General features: G+C 43.2%; 1 protein-coding gene across 4 annotated transcripts in view; it reads right to left on the reverse strand.

The window, feature by feature from the left end:
- GAREM1 (GRB2 associated regulator of MAPK1 subtype 1) overlaps positions 1-23,466 on the reverse strand; it is a 209,513-nt gene that overhangs the window by 64,943 nt on the left and 121,104 nt on the right. The window lies entirely within an intron of this gene.

The raw sequence follows: 23,466 nt of genomic DNA on the forward strand, positions 1-23,466 counted from the left end.
GGCCCTGAGGCCACACAGTTTGCTGACCTCTGTCCTGCAGGGAGACATCAAGAAATGAAAGACATCAGACATCAGAAATGAAAATGACCAACACACCTAAGTAGTTATCCTGAGGTCTCTTGTAAGGTAGTTGAAACTACACCCTAAGCCGGCCCATGTTCATCTTAGAATGGCAGTTTTCCCTTTAAATACGAGTCTAAAATCAAGATGTGTTAAGCTGCACATGAGGATTGTATTAGGAGAATAATGCAAATGAAAAGCAAACGTGCCCACCTCCTCTCACTGTATTTTATGGCTTCTATTCTCCTATAAAAGAATAGGACCCTCTCAGATGAGTCAAGTTGAAGTTTTCTGGGAAAGATGCTGAGCCGTTGTGTTGCTCTGTTCCCTGTGACTGCTGTAGCCTGGAAGTCGGAACTTGTCAGAGTCAAATCCTGGAGCCAATTTAAAGAGTTAAGAGCCGGTTTCCTGACAAAATGTGAAATCAATTTATACAACACATCTTCCCACAATCCCCACATGGAGGAACTAATTTTTTTAACAGACCATTTCATGAATAACAGAGTCTTTGTGCCACCAAATGAAAACATTTGGAGATCGCTGAAACATCTGTTCTGAGACGTTACTGTCAAAACCCTGTTCCGGGAGAGGGAGGAAACTGCATTGTCTTTCAACGGTTTTGTTAATTTCATAAACCATCTCCATTGTGAGAGCTGTTCTCTCAGCAGGACCCTGAAATTCCCAGGAACGAATCCAACACCACGATCCTCGATGACAGGTTAAAGAAATTGAAGGTAATATGTAAAAAGCAAAGACTGGTACTATTATTGCACTGTTTTCATGATGTGCTTCTAAAACTATATTACATAATTAGTCTGCTGACAGGGAATAACTCTCATCTAGAAAATATCCATTCTTTGGTGTGTGTCCCTCAAGATAATCACAGTGATTCGCCTCAACAGAGATGATACATTAGGCACAGACAGCTAAGAGGCCCAAAGTCCTACGTGAGGCGTCTAAGTTTCAAGCACCTGTATGATGCTGAACAGACGGTAGGACCACACGCTCTCCTTTACTCAGAGGGAAAGAAGGTCACTTGTCAGAAATGAAAAATGGAAATAAATTTTGCTAATGAAGAAGAGACAGCAACGATGCTGAGATGCGTAGAGATAACAGAGAGAGTCAGAGGTGGCCAAATTCAGTTCTGTCCCGTTTGCTACTGGCTGGGAAGTTATGGTCAACAGGCAGTGAGAAGTCAGTCTCGTGCTACTGGGAAGGTGGGGCTCCCCATGATTCATGCCTCCCTGGTCCCTATCACTCCTGGTGATGAGCACGGCCTGCGGTAAATCTCCTTTCACAGCCCTGGTTTTACCGTTCGCCTTCCCTTCAGCCCAGTGGCTGACTTTCTGTGTGTAAATAAAACGAAACGAGAGCCGAAACCTCTGGTATCCATCTGTGGGCCTCCCACTCTCTCAGCTCTCCTGGGGGACCCCCTCTATCACCTTGGCTTCAAGGACCACCTACAAGCTGACAGCACACCAACATTCCCTCCAGCCAGATCTCTCCTGAATTCCGCATTGGTCTACCCAATACCTGGTGCATATCTCCAACACTTCTTCCACAAAGATCTCTCTCAAAATCAACACATGCGGGGCTTCCCTGGTGGCGCAGTGGCTGAGAATCCGCCTGCCAATGCAGGGGACACAGGTTCGATCCCTGGTCCGGGAAGATCCCACATGGCGTGGAGCAACTAAGCCCATGTGCCACAACTACTGAGCCTGTGCTCTAGAGCCCGTGAGCCACAACTACTGAGCCCACGTGCCCGTGCGCCACAACTACTGAGCCTGTGCTCTAGAGCCCATGAGCCACAACTACTGAGCCCGCGTGCTGCAACTACTGAAGCCCGCGTGCCTAGAGCCCGTGCTCCGCAATGAGAAGCCACCGTAATGAGAAGCCCGCTCACTGCAACGAAGAGTAGCCCCCGCTCACTGCAACTAGAGAAAGCCCATGTGCAGCAGCGAAGACCCAACACAGCCAAAAATAAATAAATTAATTAATTAAAAAAAAATCAACACGTGCAAAACTGAACTCATCTTTCTACTTTCTGAATCAAGCAGCCACCCAAGTCAGAACCCCGGGTGGTCATCCTTAACCCCTCCCTTTCCCTAATCCCTCACGTTCAACTGGTGTCAATTCAACTCCATTCCCTTTCTTGAACAAACTACAACATCTCTCGCTTTGGCCAGTTTTACCAGTTGATTGCTTTACCCATTGACTTCCATTCCAGAAAACTATTCTTTCCACTAGTGCTTAAAATTAAAGTTGAATCATATTTTAAATGAGGATAATTTGCAGAGGATTTATTTACAACAGGGTCACTGATAATGGTGTGGGTGGGCTGCAGGGGAAGCAGAGTGAGAAGCTAGGGACAGTATCAGAGAAGAGGTCACCACCATAGGCCTGTGGTGCCAGGGGGAGGGACTAGTTACAGGAAGGAGAACGTTATGTAAATAAGGTTGCCCTGAGAAGGGGAGAAGCAGCTGTTCCCAAGCTATCCTTCAAGGGAGCCATGAAGCTGGAGAATATAAAGACCATGACCAGCTTCCTCCCTTGACCCGCCCATCTCCTGCTGGGGCTATCTATCCAATGGCTGAACTTAGCTGGAAATCAAAGGGCATGAGAGTCTGCTGATTTCGCCCTGCTGGTCAGCCTCTGGGGAGGGGCAGGGTGGAGGCAGTGGAGGACAGACTCGGGGCGGGGGTGTATGCCCTTCTACCCTCTGATTAAAAGACTTTGGAGGCCTTCCACCTCCTGTAAAATTTAACTTTGTAGAGAATATATAGGCCCTCCAAGATCTGACCCTTACTTTCCTCTCATTATGCTAAAATCCATCTAGATCCATCCACAGTGAATTATACTTCTTCTTATACTGAACTCAAGATCTGGAATACCTTTTCTCTATTCCCAGGTTTGGCCAAGCTATTCATCCAAAACCAATTCACGCTTCACCTACTCTATCAAAAATCTTCTTAGCTCAGGTATATACCTGGCCGCACTCTTGTGTGATCTCACTGTCTATAGATCTTTATCCAAGCATGTAAATTTTATCATTCTCATTTGTTTACATGTCTTTGTAAACTAAACAGTAAACTCTCTAAAGAAGGCAGGGGGTGTGTCAATCACCTATTTATTCCCGGTGCCCAATACTGTGCAAGACACATAGCAGCTACTTAATAAATAACAGCTGAATGAGGGAATGAATTTCAGTATGAGCTCAAGTCCAGTGTCATCCATGAAGCTCTCCCTCACAACCTCAGCCCATGCTCATCTTTGTTCATATTTATCACCGGAGTTTGTTGAACTATTCCCTACTTATTTCACCTGTTTTTGTATTGTTCTCTTAGACCACAAGCACCCTGACAGCAGGAATCATGTCTTCTGCTTCTCTGACAGCTCAATTTGAGTCCATACTAGAAACTTACTAAATGCTTGCTTTGAAGAACAGGCGTTCAGAGTAGGAGAAATACATATATATGTGTGTATGTAAATATATATAATATGTATGTATTTCTTCCAGAGTACCAAAATCAAATATTTACATGACCAGAGAAGCTGTAAATTAGTAAAATTAGTAAAAAGGTGGAGATGGCCACCTCAGAGCTCCAGCACCTGCTGATTTCCAGAGGCAGGAAACCTGGATTTTTTAAAAAATGTAAATGCACCTAGTTATTAATAGTTTTTAATGATTCACTCAAATAAAAAAGTCTCCTCTAACCCAGGGACTACCCTGGGTTTCTACGAGACAGGAGGGAGTGGCTGTGGTTTGAACAGGGCTTAACACAATACTGACTGACGTGATGCCATGTGAGTGGGCAGATATCAGGAAATATTTGAGAAATTTAGGTGGGAAGTCTAGCCTCTTGGGGTGCTTCCTTTTGCCTCAAATTGAAAGGATGACTTTAAGTGGGAGGCCTCCGTTTACAGCTTTTAGCCTAAGCTTATGAGCAAGCTCATTTAAGACCTACACTGCTGACAGCCTTCTGCCTGGACATAGCCGAGCTCCCTCTACTTCTGGCCTCTACCACAGGTATTCCATCGAAACGTGGTAACGGATGATGGTAGGTCTTGCCTGACTCTGAGGCCAGAACATGTTAAATGGCAGCACTGACAAAGAATCAGAAGAGGGAATCGCATACCAAGTGACCAGCTTCTTAAGAAAGAGACTCGACAGGATGTGGAAAGACAAAATAACAAAAGAAAAAGGAGTCTGAGCCTCTGGACTGGAGCCATGTCAGGATGACTCCACCGAGAGCCTGCTTTCAATCGAAAGGTGTTCACACACACATTACCTCACTCAACAATCCACAGTAGTGGGCGGGGATTATTAGAGACTTTACCCACGAGGAAACTGAAGCTGGCAGAGATTAAGGAATATGTCTTTGGTCACAGCAAGTCAATAGCGAGCCCAGGACGGTCACTCGTGCGTTCTCATCCTAAGCCCACTTTTACTGTGCTGCTTCCCCAAGCCACTAATACCTCCCTCCTCAGGATGAGGTTGACAGAGAGAGGAGCCGACTGTGCCTTGTCGGTTACTGAAAAAATTCCCCAAAGTTAGTAGGAAGAAGGGTCATTTACTATTTACATATGCAACGAATTCTTCTTTGATAGTGTGGAGGGTTATTCAGATGGTCCTGTTTAATCCCCACAATGACCCTGGCAACTGGTTACATGATAAAACCTATCTTCACTTCTGGGTAACTTAGGGTGACTGGAGCATAGAAGGTACACAGTGTCACCAATAGTTCACCCATTCGGTGGAAAGAGAACCCAGCTCCTCTTTCTAATCTCTAGCACTGGAACTAGTCGCTGGGTTGAAGCAGCTGCTTCTATTATGGATCAAAAACCCACATTAAAAAAAAAAATCAAGGTTCTAATAAGTAAAAAGCAATTTTATTTGAGGTAGGATCCTTTTGGAGAAATAGAAAATGATCTATTTATCTACATTAAAGAGTTACATAAAAAGTTACAAACAGCAGAAGTAAAACTTCAATTTTTATTTGTAGAGCTTAAAATCACATAGTACAAAAAAATGAAGGGAAAACAAAGGTTAAGAGAAAATGGGAAGCAGGGAAAATGAGGCGAAAAGGAGATATGGAAACAAATTTAAAAAAGAAAATGAGACAGAAATTGATGCAAGAAAAAAAATTACACACAGATAAACACAATTTCAACCCAGACAAAGGAGAGGAAGACCCCACCAACGCAGATGGACAAAATATGGACATACACAACACAGAAAGACTTTAAAGTTATGTTGTCATTTTACAACTACAGGCAAAAATGAAGGTATTCTGTATAGAATCAAAGTTGAGGTCTAAGAGTTTTCAATACTACGGTTCATATGATATATGCTTCTCTTCCATGCCTTATGGAAGTATTTAAAAAGGAAAAAGAGAGCCAAACTGCATGTCCAAAGTGTGGGGAGGGTGAGGAAAACACTCAAGGATTTTAACATTCCACCATTCTTCCTCTATTGAAACATGACCCCTTTCTTGGATTCTCATTTGCTCCCTTTTCCACAGCCCAACAGTAAACTCCCACACACCAGTGGGACCACAGAGGAGAGACAATAATACAAGCAGCTGCTCAAGCTGTGGTTTTCATTAGGAAAAAAAGTGCCTTGATTATAAGGGATTTAGTTTTGAACCTTCAGGCCAAAACTGAACTGATTAAAACTCCATGTAGAGAAACACGAATGGTTTCTTAAAACTCTGATGTAGAGCGTACTCGGCATAATCAAAGGGGGGTGGGGAGAATCCTCAAATTTTAACACCCACCTTGGCTCAGTGCATGGACTTAAAGATGGAAAAGCTAGCAGAGACACTCAATGAAAACATACTGGAGAGGTCCTAAATCGCACTTCTGTAAGGGCTAGGGGTACATTTTCACCAAATTCTTTAGCTACAAAAAGCGAGGCAATCAAGCCATAAAAAAGATGTAGAGGAAACGTGAATGCTTATTACTAAGAAAAAGAAGCCAGTTTGAAGAGGCTCCAGACTGTATCATTCCAACTATATGACACTCTGGAAAAGGCAAAACTATGGAGACAGTAAAAAAGTCAGTGGTTTTCAGGGATTAGTGGAGAGGGGGAGATGAGTAGGCAGAGAACAGAGGATTTTTAGGGCAGTGGAACTATTGTGTATGATTCTATAATGGTGGATACATGTCATTATACAGTTGTCTGGACACACAGAATGTGCAACACCAAAAGTGAACCGTTATGTAAACTACAGCCTTTGGGTGATAATGATGTGTCCATGGAGGTTCATCAGTTTTAACAAAGGTACCACTCTGGCGGGGCATGGTGATATGGGGGAGGCTGTGTCTGTGTAGGGGAAGGGGGTATATGGGAAATCTCTGTACCTTCCCCTTTAATTTTGCTCTGGAACTAAAACTACTCTGAAATAAAGAGTACGTATGTGTATATATAAATACATACACATATACATATATACACACACACCAACAAGGCAACTCTTCAAAGGCTTGCAGTCGATACAAGGGCAGAGCTGAGGTATGGCACTCCTGGAGCCAGGCATGCTCTGTTCTCATGGCTTAGCACGTACTCATTGGTTATCATTTTGCCTCTACATCTTCACACAGCAGTTAAGCATATGAACTTCTGGAGTTGAAATCCTGGCTCTCCCTCCCACTGGGCAACTTTGGTTAAGTCATGACCTTCTACACCTCCGTGTGTCTCCTAGTTCCATAATGCAAGGGCGGTAACACTAACATAACATCAGCTATTGGGATGATTAAACTTACATAAAGGGTTTCACTTGATGAGAGGCACTTGATAAGGGCTCAATGAACATCAGAGCGAAGTCAAATGAGATAAAGATGTACCTGTCACGAATGAAAAGGAATGTAATCACGATACTCTTTGGAATGTGGTACTGGTTAGGAGAACAGCGTTAGCTCCTTCTTATATTAATCTGGGCAAAACTCCAGAAGAGGAGCCATTAAGAAGCATTCTAAATTTAAAGAAGTGGCACAATTGGCAGCTAGGTAGCTGGGAGGAAGAGAGGAGAAAGAAATGCTGAAGATGTGGATTCAGGGTGGAGCACGGCCACCTGGTTCTGGGACAGAAAGACAAAGCATGGGAGATGGCCAATTTTATCTTCTCTATGACAAGCTGCCTACTGTACCCTCTGCTCAATGCAGAGCAATTCCAGTTAGACTGTATCACCCTCAAAACACAATTACTCTAATATGTTTGTGACCACAGTGCTGTGGAGGAGAGTCCTACGCTTATTAGAAATCAGTCAAAATTGCAGTACAAAAACAGAAACTCTAGTAAAAGGAAAAGGCCCTACAGGACAAAGAGCCCTTCGTTCCTGTTAAATCTTTTTCTTTTAATTAAAAAATGGAGAAGCAATAGCCATGCTGTGGCTCTGAGACCTAGGGCTCCATTTCTGTTCAAGGGTTTCATGAATGGCACGCTTTCAAACAGTAAATACATACCTATGTCCGACACTCCAGAACCATCGGAAGGTTTCCCCCTCCACCCCTTCACCAGAGAACTACTCTCTCCTCTGGTTTGCTTTGGTCTTTGCTGACAACACGTCCCTGCACTTGCTCCCTTTTTGCAAAGCTTCACTTTCATCCAAATGCCTCCACTTTTATTCACTGCAGATCGAGCTCACTGAGCATTCTCTAGTGCCTTTCAGGTCTGTCCCTGTTCCATGTTAAACAGGCTGTGGTGTGAGCGCAGGGCTGCGCTCAGTAAAATATTCCATCCAACGGGGGCAGTTATGTAAACAGGGCTGCTTCTGGCAGGAATGTGTGATGGGATAAACAAGGCTGGAGAGAAGAAGGACTCTTACAGAGAGGAGTGACTTTGTCAGGGCACAGAGATACATTTAAATAAAAATACTCTTGTTTCTAATGTAAGATCAGGCTTTTAAAAAACCTAAATCTCTGGGGGAAATTTAAAAAGAACAATAAGGGGTGAGTCAGTGACTGTGATTTCTGAAACTGTGCTAAGGGGATTTGACTTTTTCCTTTTCTGGTTGTAGAATTTTATTTCTTTAAAAATAAAAACCAAAAACATTTAACGTGCCAGGGATGTTAGAAGGCAACTGTAAGAATTTATAACATTTGAGAACCCATATAGATGCTGAATGGAAATGATGGCTAATAATCTGTCAAATTAGGAGTAATCATCAAAAAATTGGTAGATTATATCCATGTTGATACAGAGGCTTAACACTGTCTTCATTAATATTTGGCTCCTAGGAAGAGGGATGAAAGTGCAGCATTTGGCCTTGCAAATATATACAAAATATATATATATGCAAATATATATAGAAAATTCACTATACTAAGGTGATGATAGCTTATAGTGAAGAAAACCAGTATCAAAGAAAACAAACAGGAATTGCAATACTTGAAACTGATACCTACTTCATGGGATTGTTGCAAAGATTAAATTAGGCCATGTATGTACAAGAATATTCAGCAAAGAGCAGTATGCATTTGATTAATAGTAAGATGATAAATATTGTTTTCTTATTGCCTGGATTCAATAAGAGAAATGAAAATAAGGGCTGAGTTCATTTTCCCTCCCTATTTTAACTATTGGTCAAACTAATATAACAGTTCAAAGCATATGATTTATTTACTTAGTACTCTGTTCAAGGCAGCATGCAGAGTGCTAAGGATATTTCAGACACTCAGAGATTACCGGGAAAAAAAATACAAGTCTCTGTGTTTCCTCCTCTCTCATTTACATACATTTGAATTTTTCCAACGCCTATCCAGTTTTTTTTTTTTTAATTTATTTTATTTATTTTTGGCTGCGTTGGGTCTTTGTTGCTGCGCGTGGGCTTTCTCTAGTTGCGGTGAGTGGGGGCTATTCTTCCTTGTGGTGCAAGGGCTTCTCACTGCTGTGGTTTCTCTTGTTGTGGAGCACGGGCTCTAGGCGAGCGGGCTTCAGTAGTTGTGGCTCTCGGGCTCTAGAGCGCAGGCTCAGTAGTTGTGGCGCACAGGCTTAGTTGCTCCGTGGCATGTGAGATCTTCCCGGACCCCTGCATCGGCAGGCAGATTCTCAACCACTGTGCCACTAGGGAAGCCTATCCAGTTTTTAAGATGTGAATAATTTAGGGTAGCATGTTTAGCGTGCCCTGTAAATAATTCATAAATCTGAAATGATTAGATGGTTGATAAACCTAATCACTATAGGATACAGTGAGACAGGACCTGAGTTCATGCGGGCTGATATCATCAACTCCCTGTAAGTAGAACAGCCAATGTCAACAGATAGATTCTTTCGGCAATTACACTCTATTTCCACCTGGAGTCCAGCTGAAACTTTCCAAGGCCAGAATAAGGGTGTGCTGACATTGTTTTCATGAGTGTTATTCTTACTAGTCAATGAGAGGCAGCTTATTCTTCTAGCCTTCTGAGTCATTTCAACATATACAAACACTTTTGTGGAATGAATGAATTTCGAGAGAGTTAGGGAAATGGAAGGCATCATTATATTATGTGACAAAGATAACTGGAAAAGATATTCAGACTTCGCTGTGGTAAAACTGGCTCACTGTGCAGAGAAAAACTAAAAATGAATCCCTACCTGACATCACCTACAGGCAAGGAAGGACTTCAGAAGCAGAAACTATAGGGCCAAATAACGATTACATTACATTAAAATTAGGGATTTCTGTTCAGTAAAGGATTTCATGGGAAAAGTTGGCAGAGCAGTGATGGAACAGATGACGCTTGCGAAGCCCAAAACTGAAAAAGAGATTGATATCTGAACTGGTCCATGTAATGCCGCAAATCACCAAAAAAGACACCACCGCTAACACAATGGTAGGCCAGAAAATGAACAGACAATCTACCAAGAAGGCTATCCTACAGAGCAGGAGGCAGGGAAAAAAAAAAAAGTATCAAGCAGGTGACAAGAAGCTGAATAGTCAAATAAATGCAAATGAAGAGCTATTACTTCACATTCATTAGACAAAAATGGTGCATTCCTGATGTGGGTAAGGAATCCTGTTAAACTGTGATGGGAGTGAGGCTGGGGCAGCCATTCTGGAGAGCGATCTGACACCAGGTAGTAAAATTAATTCTACAAACTTCTGAGGCCGGCAATTCCACTCCTGGGTTCACATCCCCAAGAAATGTTCAAACAAGAGCATAAGGAGAATGCAGGAGGATGCTCAGAGCAGCAGGGTTTTTGCTGCCCATTCTTGGGAGAGCATATGAACACACAGTAAAACAAGAATGGATTTTAAAAACATAGTGGATCTTTGTAAAGCACAGGGAACTATATTCAATATCCTGTGATAAACCATAACGGAAAAGAATATGAAAAAGAATGTGTGTATATGTATAACTGAATCACTTTGCTGTGCAGTAGAAATTAACACATTGTAAATCAACTATACTTCAATAAAATAAATTTAAAATAAGTAAATAAAAAAAGAAAAACATAGCGGATCCTTAAAAACACAGGGCTGAATGGAAAAAAAATATGAGACTTAAAACACAGTATAATTTATGTAAATCTAAAGTACTTGCACATAAACCATTGTGCTTTCATAAAAACACATCCAAAGAAAGAAGGCACCAGAAACACATTTAAATGGCTGCATATGGGAGGGTGGGAAGGTAAAGGACTATCATGATGAAATAGAATAAATAAACTCTTCTCCCAGACTGTTATTTCTAGAGAAAAATCTATCACTAGTATCTTTAACACTTTAATATCTCAGGAAGGAAAGAATAAAGGAAAGAAGGGAAGGAAAAAAGAAAGAAGAAAAGAAGGGAAAAATTTGAATGTCTTACAGGTCAAGCATTGGGTTTGATCAACACATTAAAAATATTCTCCCTTGAAACAACAGGTGCCTTACAGCATTCTCCTCAAAATTCATACAGGCCCCCCCAGAGAAACATGCCAACATAACTAGACCCTAGCCTTTGAAGTGGGAAATACCTTCCAACCTAACCACGTACTTTAACTCACAAAAAATCTGTTCCCCCTTCTTTTATTTCATCATTTCCATCAAACTGATGTCATACTAAGTCCCCACCCCCCCAACCCGTTCCATTCTATTGCCATCCATTGTGTGAGTAGCAAAATCTAATCATCTTAAGAACATTTCTCTCCCACACTTAAACCCATAAAGAATGGTTTGCGGGTTACAGCCCTTCCTGTGTTATGCACTCTATACCAATAAGAGCTTCTCAACTGGTTTCAGAGATTGTGAAGAATTTACTATTGCTCTACGTATACCACGGATTCCTAAGCAGACCAAGATGAAATTACTAGTCATATGGAAATTGGTGAAAATTGATTGGAACAGCTTTCAGGGGTGCAACCAAATGTATATTAAACTGTTAATAACACTGTGTAAAGAGACGAAATGTAGGCAAAATAGCAGACTTACAATCTCGTTGTGGAAACAAAATATTAACCTATGAAACATGAAATAAGAAAATAAGGTAACACACCATTAAATTCTAAAGGAGACACCACTAGTGGGTCTCAAACTGGTGTATATCAACATCACCTGAGGGCTTGTTGCAGCACAGCCTGCTGGGCCCACCGCCAGCTCGGATTCTGACGGTAGGGGCCGGCGGACTGAGACTGCATTACTGACAAGTTTCCAGGGGATCCTGCTACTGCCAGTGCCTGTATGGAGTTTGAGAACCCGTAACAACTCCTCACAGAAGAGCCATCAGCTATAATATTAGAGGAGAGACAGAGCACAAGGGCACTGTTGGGACAGAGGAGAAATTGGGACACGAGGGAGGCCCTGAGGGTGGGCTGGGCTTTGGGTGATTCGAGAACGTGGAGGTGGAAGAGTGAGGAGAAAACGCCGGAGGTGGTAAGAATACCTGAGCGCAGGTGGAGCCCTGGGCGGGGCTGGCCTGATGGACTTGGCGACGGGTGGGTGGGCTCCACCTACTGCCATGCTGTGGGCAGAGGACGCCCCGCTGGCGCACGGGGTGTGCGCCTCGCCCAGCGGCCACCCTGCACCGCGACTCCTCACGTGGAAAGCCAGGAGACAGCGTGGCGAAGAGCCCCGACCAACAAGTGCCTGCCACACACTTGTGGCACTTACCATGGTTCCAGTGAAATCAACTATAAAATGAGCTGTAAAAAGTGCATTTCTTCCGGTCACAGGGGAGAGCTGGGGCTGAGTGTCCAGCGTGCTGCCCAGCGTCCCTCTGCGATACACACAGACAGACTGGTTGAATGAATGAAGGAGCGCCAGGAAGGCAGGACGTCAGAGCGAAGCTGCCACTGGTCAGGGCACACTGAACTCCTCTCGGCTCCTCCTCTTGCCCTCTTTCAGACTCAGTGCCGAAGCCTATGCCAGCCGTGTATTTTTCTCCTCCCCCAGGCAGAGCCAAAGGAGCCCGGCACAGGGAAGGCACCCCAGAACCAAGTCCTGCAACTCCAAAAAGGGAGGGGGGCAAAGAAGGAGGGAAGGCACTTGAGTCTCCAGCTACAGAATCCCCAAGGGCGTTGCCCTCACGGGCAGCCTGGATTGACAATCCACACCCTCTTCCTATTCCAAAGTACACAGTCAGTCCTGGGATGTCCGGAGGGGAGGAGGGGAAAGGGCGATATCTGCTCCTACCTCTGGGTAGAGAGAGCACAGTCCCTTCCCACTGGTCAGCTGACAGGAAGCTGTGAGGACTGAGTGGGACAGGGCCCAGGAAAGAGTTCAGTGCGGTGCTTGGCGCTTAGTGCTTCGTACGTGGAAACGACCTCATACACGTCCCTGCAAGTCTGCTTGAGCCCTCTCCTGGGAACAGTGGCACAAAGGAGAAAGAGTATGGGGACCAACATGGGGGTCTATGACATGGATTGAAATGACAATGACAAAAACAGACACTGCAGGGTTTAGGGGGTGAAAATTTTTTTTTTTCCTCAGATAAGTTGAAGCTGAGATGATAAAGTGGAAGTGTATTCAGCAGTCAGTGGAACTTTGGAATGGGAGAGGTCAAGAGTAAGGAGTCACCTACAGGAGGTGACACTGGAAGCTGGGAGGGTTAGGTTTTCTGTAGAGATGAAGAGAGGGAGACGTGAAGAGAAGGGGGGAGAGGGAGAGAGAGAGAGAGAGAGAGAGAGAAAGAGAGGGAGAGAGAGGGAGGGAGGGAGAGAGAGGGAGGGAGGGAGGGAGGGAGAGGGAGAAAGAGAAAGAGAAACAGGCAGAGTCTTAAGGCCAACACAGCAGGGATGAACCAAAGAAGACAAAGAAGGAATTGAAAAGATGGAGAGAAGCCAGGAGAGTGGACCGCCACGGACAGTGGGAGGTAGAGTTTCAAGGACGGCTCCTGCTGGTGTCTGGTGTTACAGAGTCAAGGAGAAGGAATGGAGGAGACCAGGGCTCTGGCCATTACAAGTCATTATGACTACAAGAGCCAGGTTTTAGGAGGCAGGAGTGCATCCTCAGAAGACGAAGGCCCCTAAAGGCACTGTTGGGATCCAGTTCTCCAAGTCAGAACTTCAAGAGTTCCCAAGTAACTGACATTACTTCTCGAGCTAGCTAGCTAAACTCCAACCAAGTGGGAACCTGGCCTACTGGTTTTCACTCAGGAGAGCCCCGAATACTGCAAGTCTGTGTGACTTCCTGTGAAGAGGCGGCTGGCTCACAGCAGCACATCTCATCCTTTGCCTCATTAGCTGCTCCAAAGACTCTTCCCGTGCTGACAATGACGCTTCACCTGGTGTTGATTTCTTTTTTTTTTAAATTTTGGAATTATCTCTAGGTACTCAACCCTGGTGTAAATAATGGGGGTGAGGGTGGGAGCAGCTGTGACTAGTTTGGGGAAAAGATGCTGATCTCTATGCAGGCTAGAGTGTGATCTGTAGGGAGAACGGAGCAGTCTGTTTCTGTTCCACCCAAGCCTGAGAGCGACCACCAAGCAGGCCAGCCCCTGCAGTGCTCGGAAGGACGATTCAGGACAGGATTCATCAGGGACGCTAAGGACCATACTGAACACCCAGCAGTTAGGAACACTGTGAAACTACAGTCAGAAAGAAGCAAGTGTCTGGAGACAGAGAAAGAGCAAAGCCTCACACAAACCGTAACCGAGCCAAATGCTTCAACTCCCAACCTGATTTAGCCACTTTCCCATCAGAAAAATCCCTAGGAGAAGAGAGAGTGTTATAGAAGGCTTAGTCAATCAGACCGCAAGGGGTGCCAATTTCCAAGGCAGTTCTGATGAGTGATGAGAAAGTCCAGTGGTATATTTCAACTCCCCTGGGAACACCTTTGAGAGAGATGATACCCGGAGATGTCAGAATTGTTATTTTTGTGGAAATAAAATCTGCTGCCAAGTTTTTATTTACCAAAACCTCTCACCTTAGAGGAAAAATACATAGAAAAGTGCAAACACTCTAAAACTGTTACATACCGAGGTGGCGGGAGGGAGGATGGAAAAGGAAAGCAAGGATGGTCTTGATACTTTTCTAGCCCAAGTAACAGAAGAAAAAAGCTCCAACTTTATGTGGCAGCAGACGATTTCCTGAGTGCGATTCTACTTGGGAAGAGAGAGACAGTAAAAGTTGGAGTTGTTTTGAAGGACACAAGCTGTCCTGACATGATATAACCTATTACTCATATTTTTGCTGTGGGTTTTTTTTTTCTTTTTGTCTCTTTTCAATGTAACTTTGACAAGAACTATGGCTATCCCAATCTTATCATCTTCCCTTATAATATCCCTCTTGAGCTAAACAGAGAAATATGACCCCCATTAGATGATCACTTCTCTGCCTTTTCTCGGTGAAAATCCCAGAATTCTTTCTCTTTCCCTCCTCTTGGCAGAGATGGGAGAGTTTGGAGTAGGAGATGTGTGGGAACAATCAGGAGACTTGGCAGAAATAGCGGAGACACCTGCACCAGATGGGGGTGGTTGGTATCACTCTATCTTCTCCAGCTAATGCCCACTCTGAAGGGGGAACTTTCAGGACCGCTCCTTCCACCCACTCCTTCCTTCCTCCTCAAAATAACCACCTCCCCCCACTGCTAATTTTCAAATCGGCACAATGATTAATGACCCAGGCAAGCACTTAATTTCCTGTCCAGTAGTACAAGGCTGATTTCCAATAAAAGAACTCACTCAAGACAACTATTTCCTCTCTGCAGCTTCTAATCTTGTATTGAATTGTGGGCATTCTTCCCTCTCAGTGTGAAAGCAGAATCAATTTTTGAACTTCCATTTGGTGAATATTCCAAAGAATCACAGAATGCTAACGCTGGAAGGGACCTTAAAGGCAATGTAATTCGACCTCCTCTTTTCTTGCAATTCAAGCAGGACTTAAGAGGAAGGCTTTGCCTTACATCTTCTCTGTGCACTTGGTCAAGCAGCAAGTGAGGAGGGAATTACTATCATTAAAGCACACACCTTGGGTCCTCACTGGTCTCATTATGGAGTTACCTTTAATGAAAGTCAATTTTATTTTTTTAAATTTATTAAATTTATTTATTTTTGGCTGTGTTGGGTCTTCGTTGCTGCGCGCAGGCTTTCTCTACTTGCAGCGAGCGGGGGCTACTCTTTGTTGGGGTGCGCGGGCTTCTCATTGCGGTGGCTTCTCTTGTTGTGAAGCATGGGCTCTAGGTGGGCGGGCTTCAGTAGTTGTGGTGCACGGGCTCAGTAGTTGTGGCTCGCAGGCTCAGTAGTTGTGGCTCGTGGGCTCTAGAGCGCAGGCTCAGTAGTTATGGCGCATGGGCCTAGTTGCTCCGCGGCATGTGGGATCTTCCCAGACCACGGCTCGAACCCGCGTCCCCCGCACTGGCAGGTGGATTCTTAACCACTGTGCCACCAGGGAAGCCCGAAACAGTCAATTTTAAATTGGGAACTAATCACCATGGGAGAATATTTCTGCAATTATGGGCTCAGGCAAAACAAAACAAGTGTCAGTCAAACCCTTCAGATACAGCAACACAATTACCATGTTCAATTACCTCAGGTCTCCTTAAACACCCATTGAAGATGTAATGAGTTGTCCTGATTAGAACTACAAGTATCCATCACTTGTTTTATTTCTCAGAAATGATGGATAGATAACTCCATTGCTTTCTGTGAAATGAATTCCGAAAAGCAGAGGTCCCTCAACAAGATGCTAATGGCTGCATAATATAGTACCTTCTTTAGATGCATGATCTCCCATAGACAATTTTAGTTACAATTCAGGAAATGCTCCCTGGGTTGATGACAAAATTTTCTGAAATTCACAAGGGAGGGTATGCAAATGACAAGGAATGGGTTGTGTTGATGGTGGGTTGAGAGATGGCAGAGTGACCACAGTAGCAACAGAGCATGTTGGAAGCTGTGAACATTAACACTGGACTAAAAGTAATGGACGTGAAGCGAAACACCCCAGTGTATCTCTAGCTCTGCTTACTAGTTGTGTATCCTTCCCCAAGTATTTTATTCTTTTTGAGGCTAGGTTTCCTTATCTGCAAACAAGCAATAATTAAGGCCTGCTGGAACATTGTAAAAATCATATTAAATACTAGACATGAAAGTACCAATCACACAGCACCTAGCAAATACTGGTGCTCTATAAATACTTCTTGAATTTAAGTATCTTAATTCCCTGACAATATACTTTTTTTTTAGTTGAAACATCTTGATTGCCATAAGCAACACAAACACAGGGATTTATATAGCATTTTATTACTATAAAAGTTAGCATACAGCAACCATAGGATCCAACAAGTCAAATTTCCATTGGCTCTGACCTATTCCCCACTCAAACGCTCTGATGAACTAAAAATCAGATATGGGTCATAAACGGCCACAGAACTTAATGACATCAATCTAAACACTGTAATGAGGTGAAGCTTGAAGGCTAGAAAAAGCATGGACTTCAGACCAGAAGAGCTCTACCTGACCAGCAACACGACCTTAGATTATTTAACCTTCCTGAAACTTACCCTCCTCGTCTATAAAGTGAGAACCCTACCAGCGACTCCACAGGTTGTTATGAGGATTAAATAATATTAGCAGATGTAGGTAACACAGCCAGCTAGAATCAGTCCCTCGACTCAAAGTAGGCAACCAAAAATGGGAATTGCTAAAAATATGCAGTCCAGGGGTCTTTAGGTGAATACTATTTCTCTGTTTCCACTTATTTTATAAAACAACTGTTCTACCTACTGCACAGATTTGTCATGAAAATTCAGTGAGATAATCTAGGAAGTTCAAAACTAGGAACTATTAAATGTCATCTCTATATTCAAGGCAAAGATACATTGTACTTTTGCACTGCCTCTAGGAAATCAATCTCTGGAAAACATGTTTGTTTTTTTTTAATTTTTTTTTTTCTTTTTGCGGTACGCGGGCCTCTCACTGTTGTGGCCTTTCCCGTTGCGGAGCACAGGCTCTGGACGCGCAGGCTCAGCGGCCATGGCTCAAGGGCCCAGCCGCTCCGCGGCATGTGGGATCTTCCTGGACCGGGGCACGAACCCGCGTCCCCTGCATCAGCAGACGGACTCTCAACCACTGCGCCACCAGGGAAGCCCCATATGTTTTATTTTTAATGGACTGTTTTTAGCTCCAAGAGATGCCAGAATTGGGACTAACAAAGCCATATGCAATTTTGTTGTGCAGGACCAAATGGAGCTTTGGCTATAAACTTAAACTTCATCCACACAAGCCAAGGCAGATGGTGTTCACAATAAAATTTTTTGAAAAGTTACAATATGTCTATAAGTACGGGCAATTAATACACATTTTGCACTACAATTCAGTATCTGGTATACAAGCTTGAAAGTGGTAATGCAGGAAAATTCTGTAGCCCTGCGTGCTCTTGCTCAGCTTATCCACTTATGGGTGCCTGAGGCCCACTGCTTCCCACCTACATTAGTCATAGGAAAGAAGGACAAGCTTCGCTTTCGTGACCTTTCAGATCCAGGTGATCTAAGGCAGAAAGTTACAGTTTCAAAACTGAAGTCTTCACTACACTTAATCCGATAATGAGTAGGGATATGAACCTTCAAAATGGCCAAGAGCTAGAGAGCCAGAAGATACTTCCAAGGTTATAGGACATCTTAGCAGGACGTTATTTTTCTACTGAAAACTCAATTTGTGCCCCATCCTTTCCCAGCCTAAAATTAGCGGGTGGTTTGCTCAATCATCACCCAGAGAACTCAGCCGGCCTACCACTCTCAAGTTGGACAGCACTTCTACTCTAGCTGGCTCTCTTGGAGACAGTATTTTGAATTTCCTTGGTTGAATGCAAAACACATTAGCTAACTAACCAAACAAACTGGAAGGAGGCATAACACAAGACCCAAACCTGGCAGACGTGATGACTGTGAAAACACTCTTAAATGCTACAGGGTAGTAGGGAATGTGACCCAGAGAGTGAAGGAGGTGATTTCTTTAGAGTTTCAATATTTATTTGTCCATAAATATAGTCACCCATAATGTAGAACTAGAAAGGAATGGAGAGCAAACCTAAATTCCTCTGGCTTGAAAGAGCCACAGCCCCAGAGGGGTCAAGGCAAGCATATAATCTGGTAAAATTTTTTACTTCTCCTATACTGAATTCAGGTAGGAGTTCTGTAAATATTCATTTTCATATTCATTCATACTCTCTCTCTTTTCCCCTCCCTCCTCCATTAGAAATGAGATGTTATGGAACAAGGGGTTAGGGAAAGAGGGGAAAGGCTCAATATAAAATGAGAAGACCTAGGTTCAACCCAGCCACTTAATGGCCATCAATCTGGCATAAAAGCTAATATATTTCCTCAACTATAAAATGGGAAAAAAACATGAGATGCTGATTTCTGGGGGTGAGTGCATGCACTTTGTTTTTGAAAGGCAATGCAAACTACAAAACAAAACAAGGAAACCATGATGCTTCAATACCTCTAAAACAACAGCAAAGCTCCTGAACTTTATGTAAGTAACAAAGACCTCTGGTTCTTTAAGGTTCTTTTGGATATTCTGGGCACCTTACATATAAGCTCTAGATGATCGGACTAGAATCTGAACCTCACGCAGAGGCTGTCTTCTATAGACCTGCAGCACTTCAGAGCTTTCCTGGAGCAGGTTAACAGCACAGGCAAGGGCAGCTTACTGGGTATGATGGTTGATCGTGTGTGTGTCAACTTGGCTCAGGCACGGTTCCCAGATGGTTGGTCAAACACTATTCTAGATATTTCTGTGAAGGCATTTTTGGGGATGGGATTAACAGTTAAATCAACAGACTGAGTAAAGCAGATTGCCCTCCGTGATGCGGGTGGGCCTCACGCAATCCCTTGAGAAATTAGACTGAGGTTTTCCAAAGAAGGGGGATTCTGCCAGCCATCTGCCTTTGGAAGCAAATGGCAGCTCCTCCGTGGGCCTCCAGCCTCCAGCTTTTGGACTTGCCAGCCTCCACAACTGCATGAACCAATTTCTTACAATCAATCAACCAACCAATCTCTATTTTACACCCCCCCCCCCCCCTTATTGGTTCTGTTTCTCTGGAGAAGCCTGACTAACATACTGGGCTTCACCCTTCTTAATTTTATTTAACACTAAACCATGAAAATTTATTAAGTCCTTGGCTTCCATACCAGTTGCTGATGTGAATGCTGGTCCTGTAGCCCATGATGATGGTTAAAGAAGCATACCTGCTATGATTCCTGCACACCTACTAGGTGAAAACACTGTCCTAGTGCTGCAGGCAGATCTCGGAGGGCAGGATTCACATTTCTGCACATAAGAGTTTCTCTGCAGGCCTCTAAGAAAAACTTCTGAAATAAAAAAATGCTTGAGGAGCTATCTTTGGGGGCTCCAAGATATCTGGATGCAACTAAAAATTCTTGGCAGAAATGACAATACCCTTAAAAATGCAGCAGCTCCCCTCCCTTCCAGTGTCACTGCTGCCAGGTCCTCATAGAGCCTAGGGGCTCCCCACACCGACCTGGTGGGTTTTCTGAAACACCCCTTTCCTTCTCAGTTTGGCAATTGCTGTGCTAGGCACGGGGGATAGAATGGTGGGTGATATGGACAGTCTTAGCCTCTCAGAGGTTCTCGTCAACTGATGGGGTGTCAATCACTAAACAAACACTCAAAGAAATATGTAATTACAACTTGGATAAATGCTGTTTAAAAAAAAAAAAGTTCTATGAGGTCAAGGGGATCTGGCCTTGTCTAAGGGGCCAATAAAAGGACTTCCTGAGAAATCACTCTGACCTGAGACCTGAAAGATGAGCAGAGGTCAGGCTGCAGGAAATGAGAAGACTGGGGTGACTGGGGTCAAGACGAGCGAAGGAAAGAAAAGTAGCGTAAGATGAAGTTACTAATAGACAGGGGCCTGTCATACAGTGCTTTGCAGGCAATAGTAAGAACTGCCCCCAGATATCCTTGGATCTCTTTTCCCCCTTTTCTTTAAAACTTTCTTCTAAATTTATGTGTTGTAAAAGTAAAGCATTTTTATTATAGCAACTCAACAATAGAGAGAAAAATTAATTAACTGTTAATTAACAGAGGAAAACACAGAGTACTTACTAGGTGCTAGGCACCTGCCAAATGCTTTCATGCTACTATTAACCCTACAATACAAAGAAGTTTAAGTTACCTGCCCAAGGCCACAGAGTTAGCAAGTGCGTGCTGGATGTGGACCCAAGCAGTCTAGTCCTACAGTCCGGCTCTTAGCCACCATGCTAAGGCCACAAGTCGGCCCTGCCTCCGACCCTACTCCGTTAAGGACTGATGTAAAGTGTTTTACATATCCTTGTGTAGGTTTCTCTGTGCTCAAATATGTAAAATCAACTAGATAAAAGAAAATAGACATATATTGGAATTTGTTTCCTGCAAAAGGGAAATTTTGATATTTCTCTTATAAGCAAACAGAAGCCCCTTGAGTTTGTTTAACACGGCAGTAAGGCAATCAGATTTGTACAGTGGACCTTGAACAACACAGGTCTGAAATGCATGGGCCCACTAATACATGGATTGTTTTTCAATAAATACATACTACAGCATCCGCGGTTGGTTGAATCTGCAGAACATCGGATAGGAAGGGCTGACTATAAAGTTACACATGGATTTTCCACTCCGTGGATAGTTGGCACCCCTGACCCCAACTGTATTTTATTTTATTTTATTTTATATTTTTTGGCCATGCCGTGCAGCATGTGGGATCGTAGTTCCCTGACCAGGGATCGAACCCAAGTGCAGTCTTAACCACTGGACCCGCCAGGGAAGTCCACCCCAACTGTATTTTAAAAAGATTCTCACACTCTGGCTCCCAAATGGAGGATAGGGATAGGGTGGGGCAGGGAGGGGTGTGAGGGGAGAAGCTTAGGAGCCTACTGCAATCCTTGGGCATATGAGACCACATTTTCTTTATACATTCATCTGTCAATGGACATTTAGGTTGTCTCCAAATCTTGCCTATTGTGAATATTGCAATGAACACTGGCATGCTAGTATCTCTTCAAAATCCTGATCTCAATTCTTTTGGATAAATACACAGAAGTGAGATTGGCTAGATCATATGGTAGTTCTATTTTTAATTTTTTGAGGAATCTCCATACTGTTTTCCATAGAAGCTGTACCATTTTGCACTCCCATCAATATTGTGCAAGGTTCCAATTTCTCTACATCCTCACCAACACCTGTCTATTATTTTCTTGATAACAGCAATTCTAGCAGGTATGAGGTGATTTCTAACTGTGGTTTTGATTTGTATTTCTCTAAAGATGAGTGACACTATCTGCTCATATACCTGTTGGACATTTATATTTCTTCTTTGGAGAAATGCCTATTCAAGTATTTAGCCCATTTTAAAATCAGGTTTTTTGCTATGGAGTTGTAGGAGTTCCTTATCCTTTGCATATTTTGGAAATTAACCCCATATCTGATATATGATTTGCAAATACTTTCCTCCATTCCGTAGGTTGCCTTTTCACTCTGCTGATGGTTTCCTTTACTGTGTTGAAGCTTTTAAATTTGATGTAGTCCCACTTGTCTATTTTTGCCTTTGTTGTTCTTTTAGTGTCATATCAATGAAACCACTGACAAGACCAATGTCCAGAAGCTCTTCCTCTATGTTTTTTTTCTAGAAGATTTATAGTTTCAGGTCTTATGTTTAAGCCTTTAATCCACTTTGAGTTGAATTTTGTGTATAGTGTAATATAAGGATGCAATTTCATTTATTTGCATGCGGGTATCTAGTTTTCCCAGCACCATTTATTGAAGTAACTATCCTTTTCCTATTGTGTATTCTTAGCACTCTTGTCAAAGGTCAGTTGATTGTATATGCATGGGTTTATTTCTAGGCTCTTTATTCTGTTCCATTGGTTTATATGTCTATCTTTATGCCAGTACCATACTGTTTTAATTACTGTAGCCTTGTAATATATTTTGAAATCAGGAATTGTGATGCCTCCAGCTTTGTTCTTCCTTCTCAAGCTTGATTTAGCTTTGTACAGTCCTTTGTGGTTCCATATGAATTTTAGAATTTTTCACATGAGCACTTTAAAAACAAGCTGGTTAAAAGAAAACAAAGCAAAACCTGTACTTCATATAATCAATCTGGTATGTTCCAGATTATTATATATTTTAGTGTAACAGATTACCATTTACCTAACAAGCATTTACTCATCTTCATAGGAAACAGTGGTTGCCATCTTTAGCACTGTCTAGAGCCATCCGAGCAGTTAGAATGTATGTCCAAGTGTCAGCAAGCCACCCACTCCCTAGCAGTCTGCCAAGGGCGGCAGTCCAGGATATTCACAGGCACCTCCCACTCCCAGCTCTTCCGCCCAATGCTTGAATACACAGGGCTGGTGTCTGATTCCCTTCCAACCCAAGCACTTGGGTGGGGCCAAGCCAGGGTGGGGAGTGTGTGTCACAGTGTGACCCCTCCTGGTCACACTGGCAGTCTTTGTATCAATTCTGTTCTGTTTCTGCTAAGGTTCAGACCTCCAGGGGCCTGCGTGCATCCTACTCTGGTCTTCTCACATCCACCCTGGAGGAAGTCTTGGAAATGCCCAGCTTGGTAAGTGGTGTTAATACCACCTCTGCATTACACTCACACAACTGTGCTGCCTCCCTTGTCCCACCTCCAGACCCCAACCGTCAGCCTGTCTCTTTTGCATATGATCTCTTTTTGGACCCAGACATCCAACTGGACTTAGATTGAAAAGGCTACATTTTTGTTGAAACCTGGTCCCATACTGCTAGCTTCTTCACAGAAATTATCAATGATTATGTCTAATCACACTAAGTGGGGAAAAAAGTAACTACTCACTATGCTGAGTAAACAGCAATTTACTATATCTAGAAATGCCTAATTATTTGAATAAGTTTTGGGAAATTAAATTATGCTGGTAAAAATTAAGCTTAAGGATTACTGATACAAAAACCATTTTCAAAGTAAGACATTACCAGATGATAAAACACATGCATACTTATATTTAAATTTGTAATACTGAA

The sequence above is a fragment of the Tursiops truncatus genome, chromosome 13 (assembly GCF_011762595.2).
Source record: "Tursiops truncatus isolate mTurTru1 chromosome 13, mTurTru1.mat.Y, whole genome shotgun sequence".
NCBI classification, from domain to species: Eukaryota; Metazoa; Chordata; class Mammalia; order Artiodactyla; family Delphinidae; genus Tursiops; species Tursiops truncatus.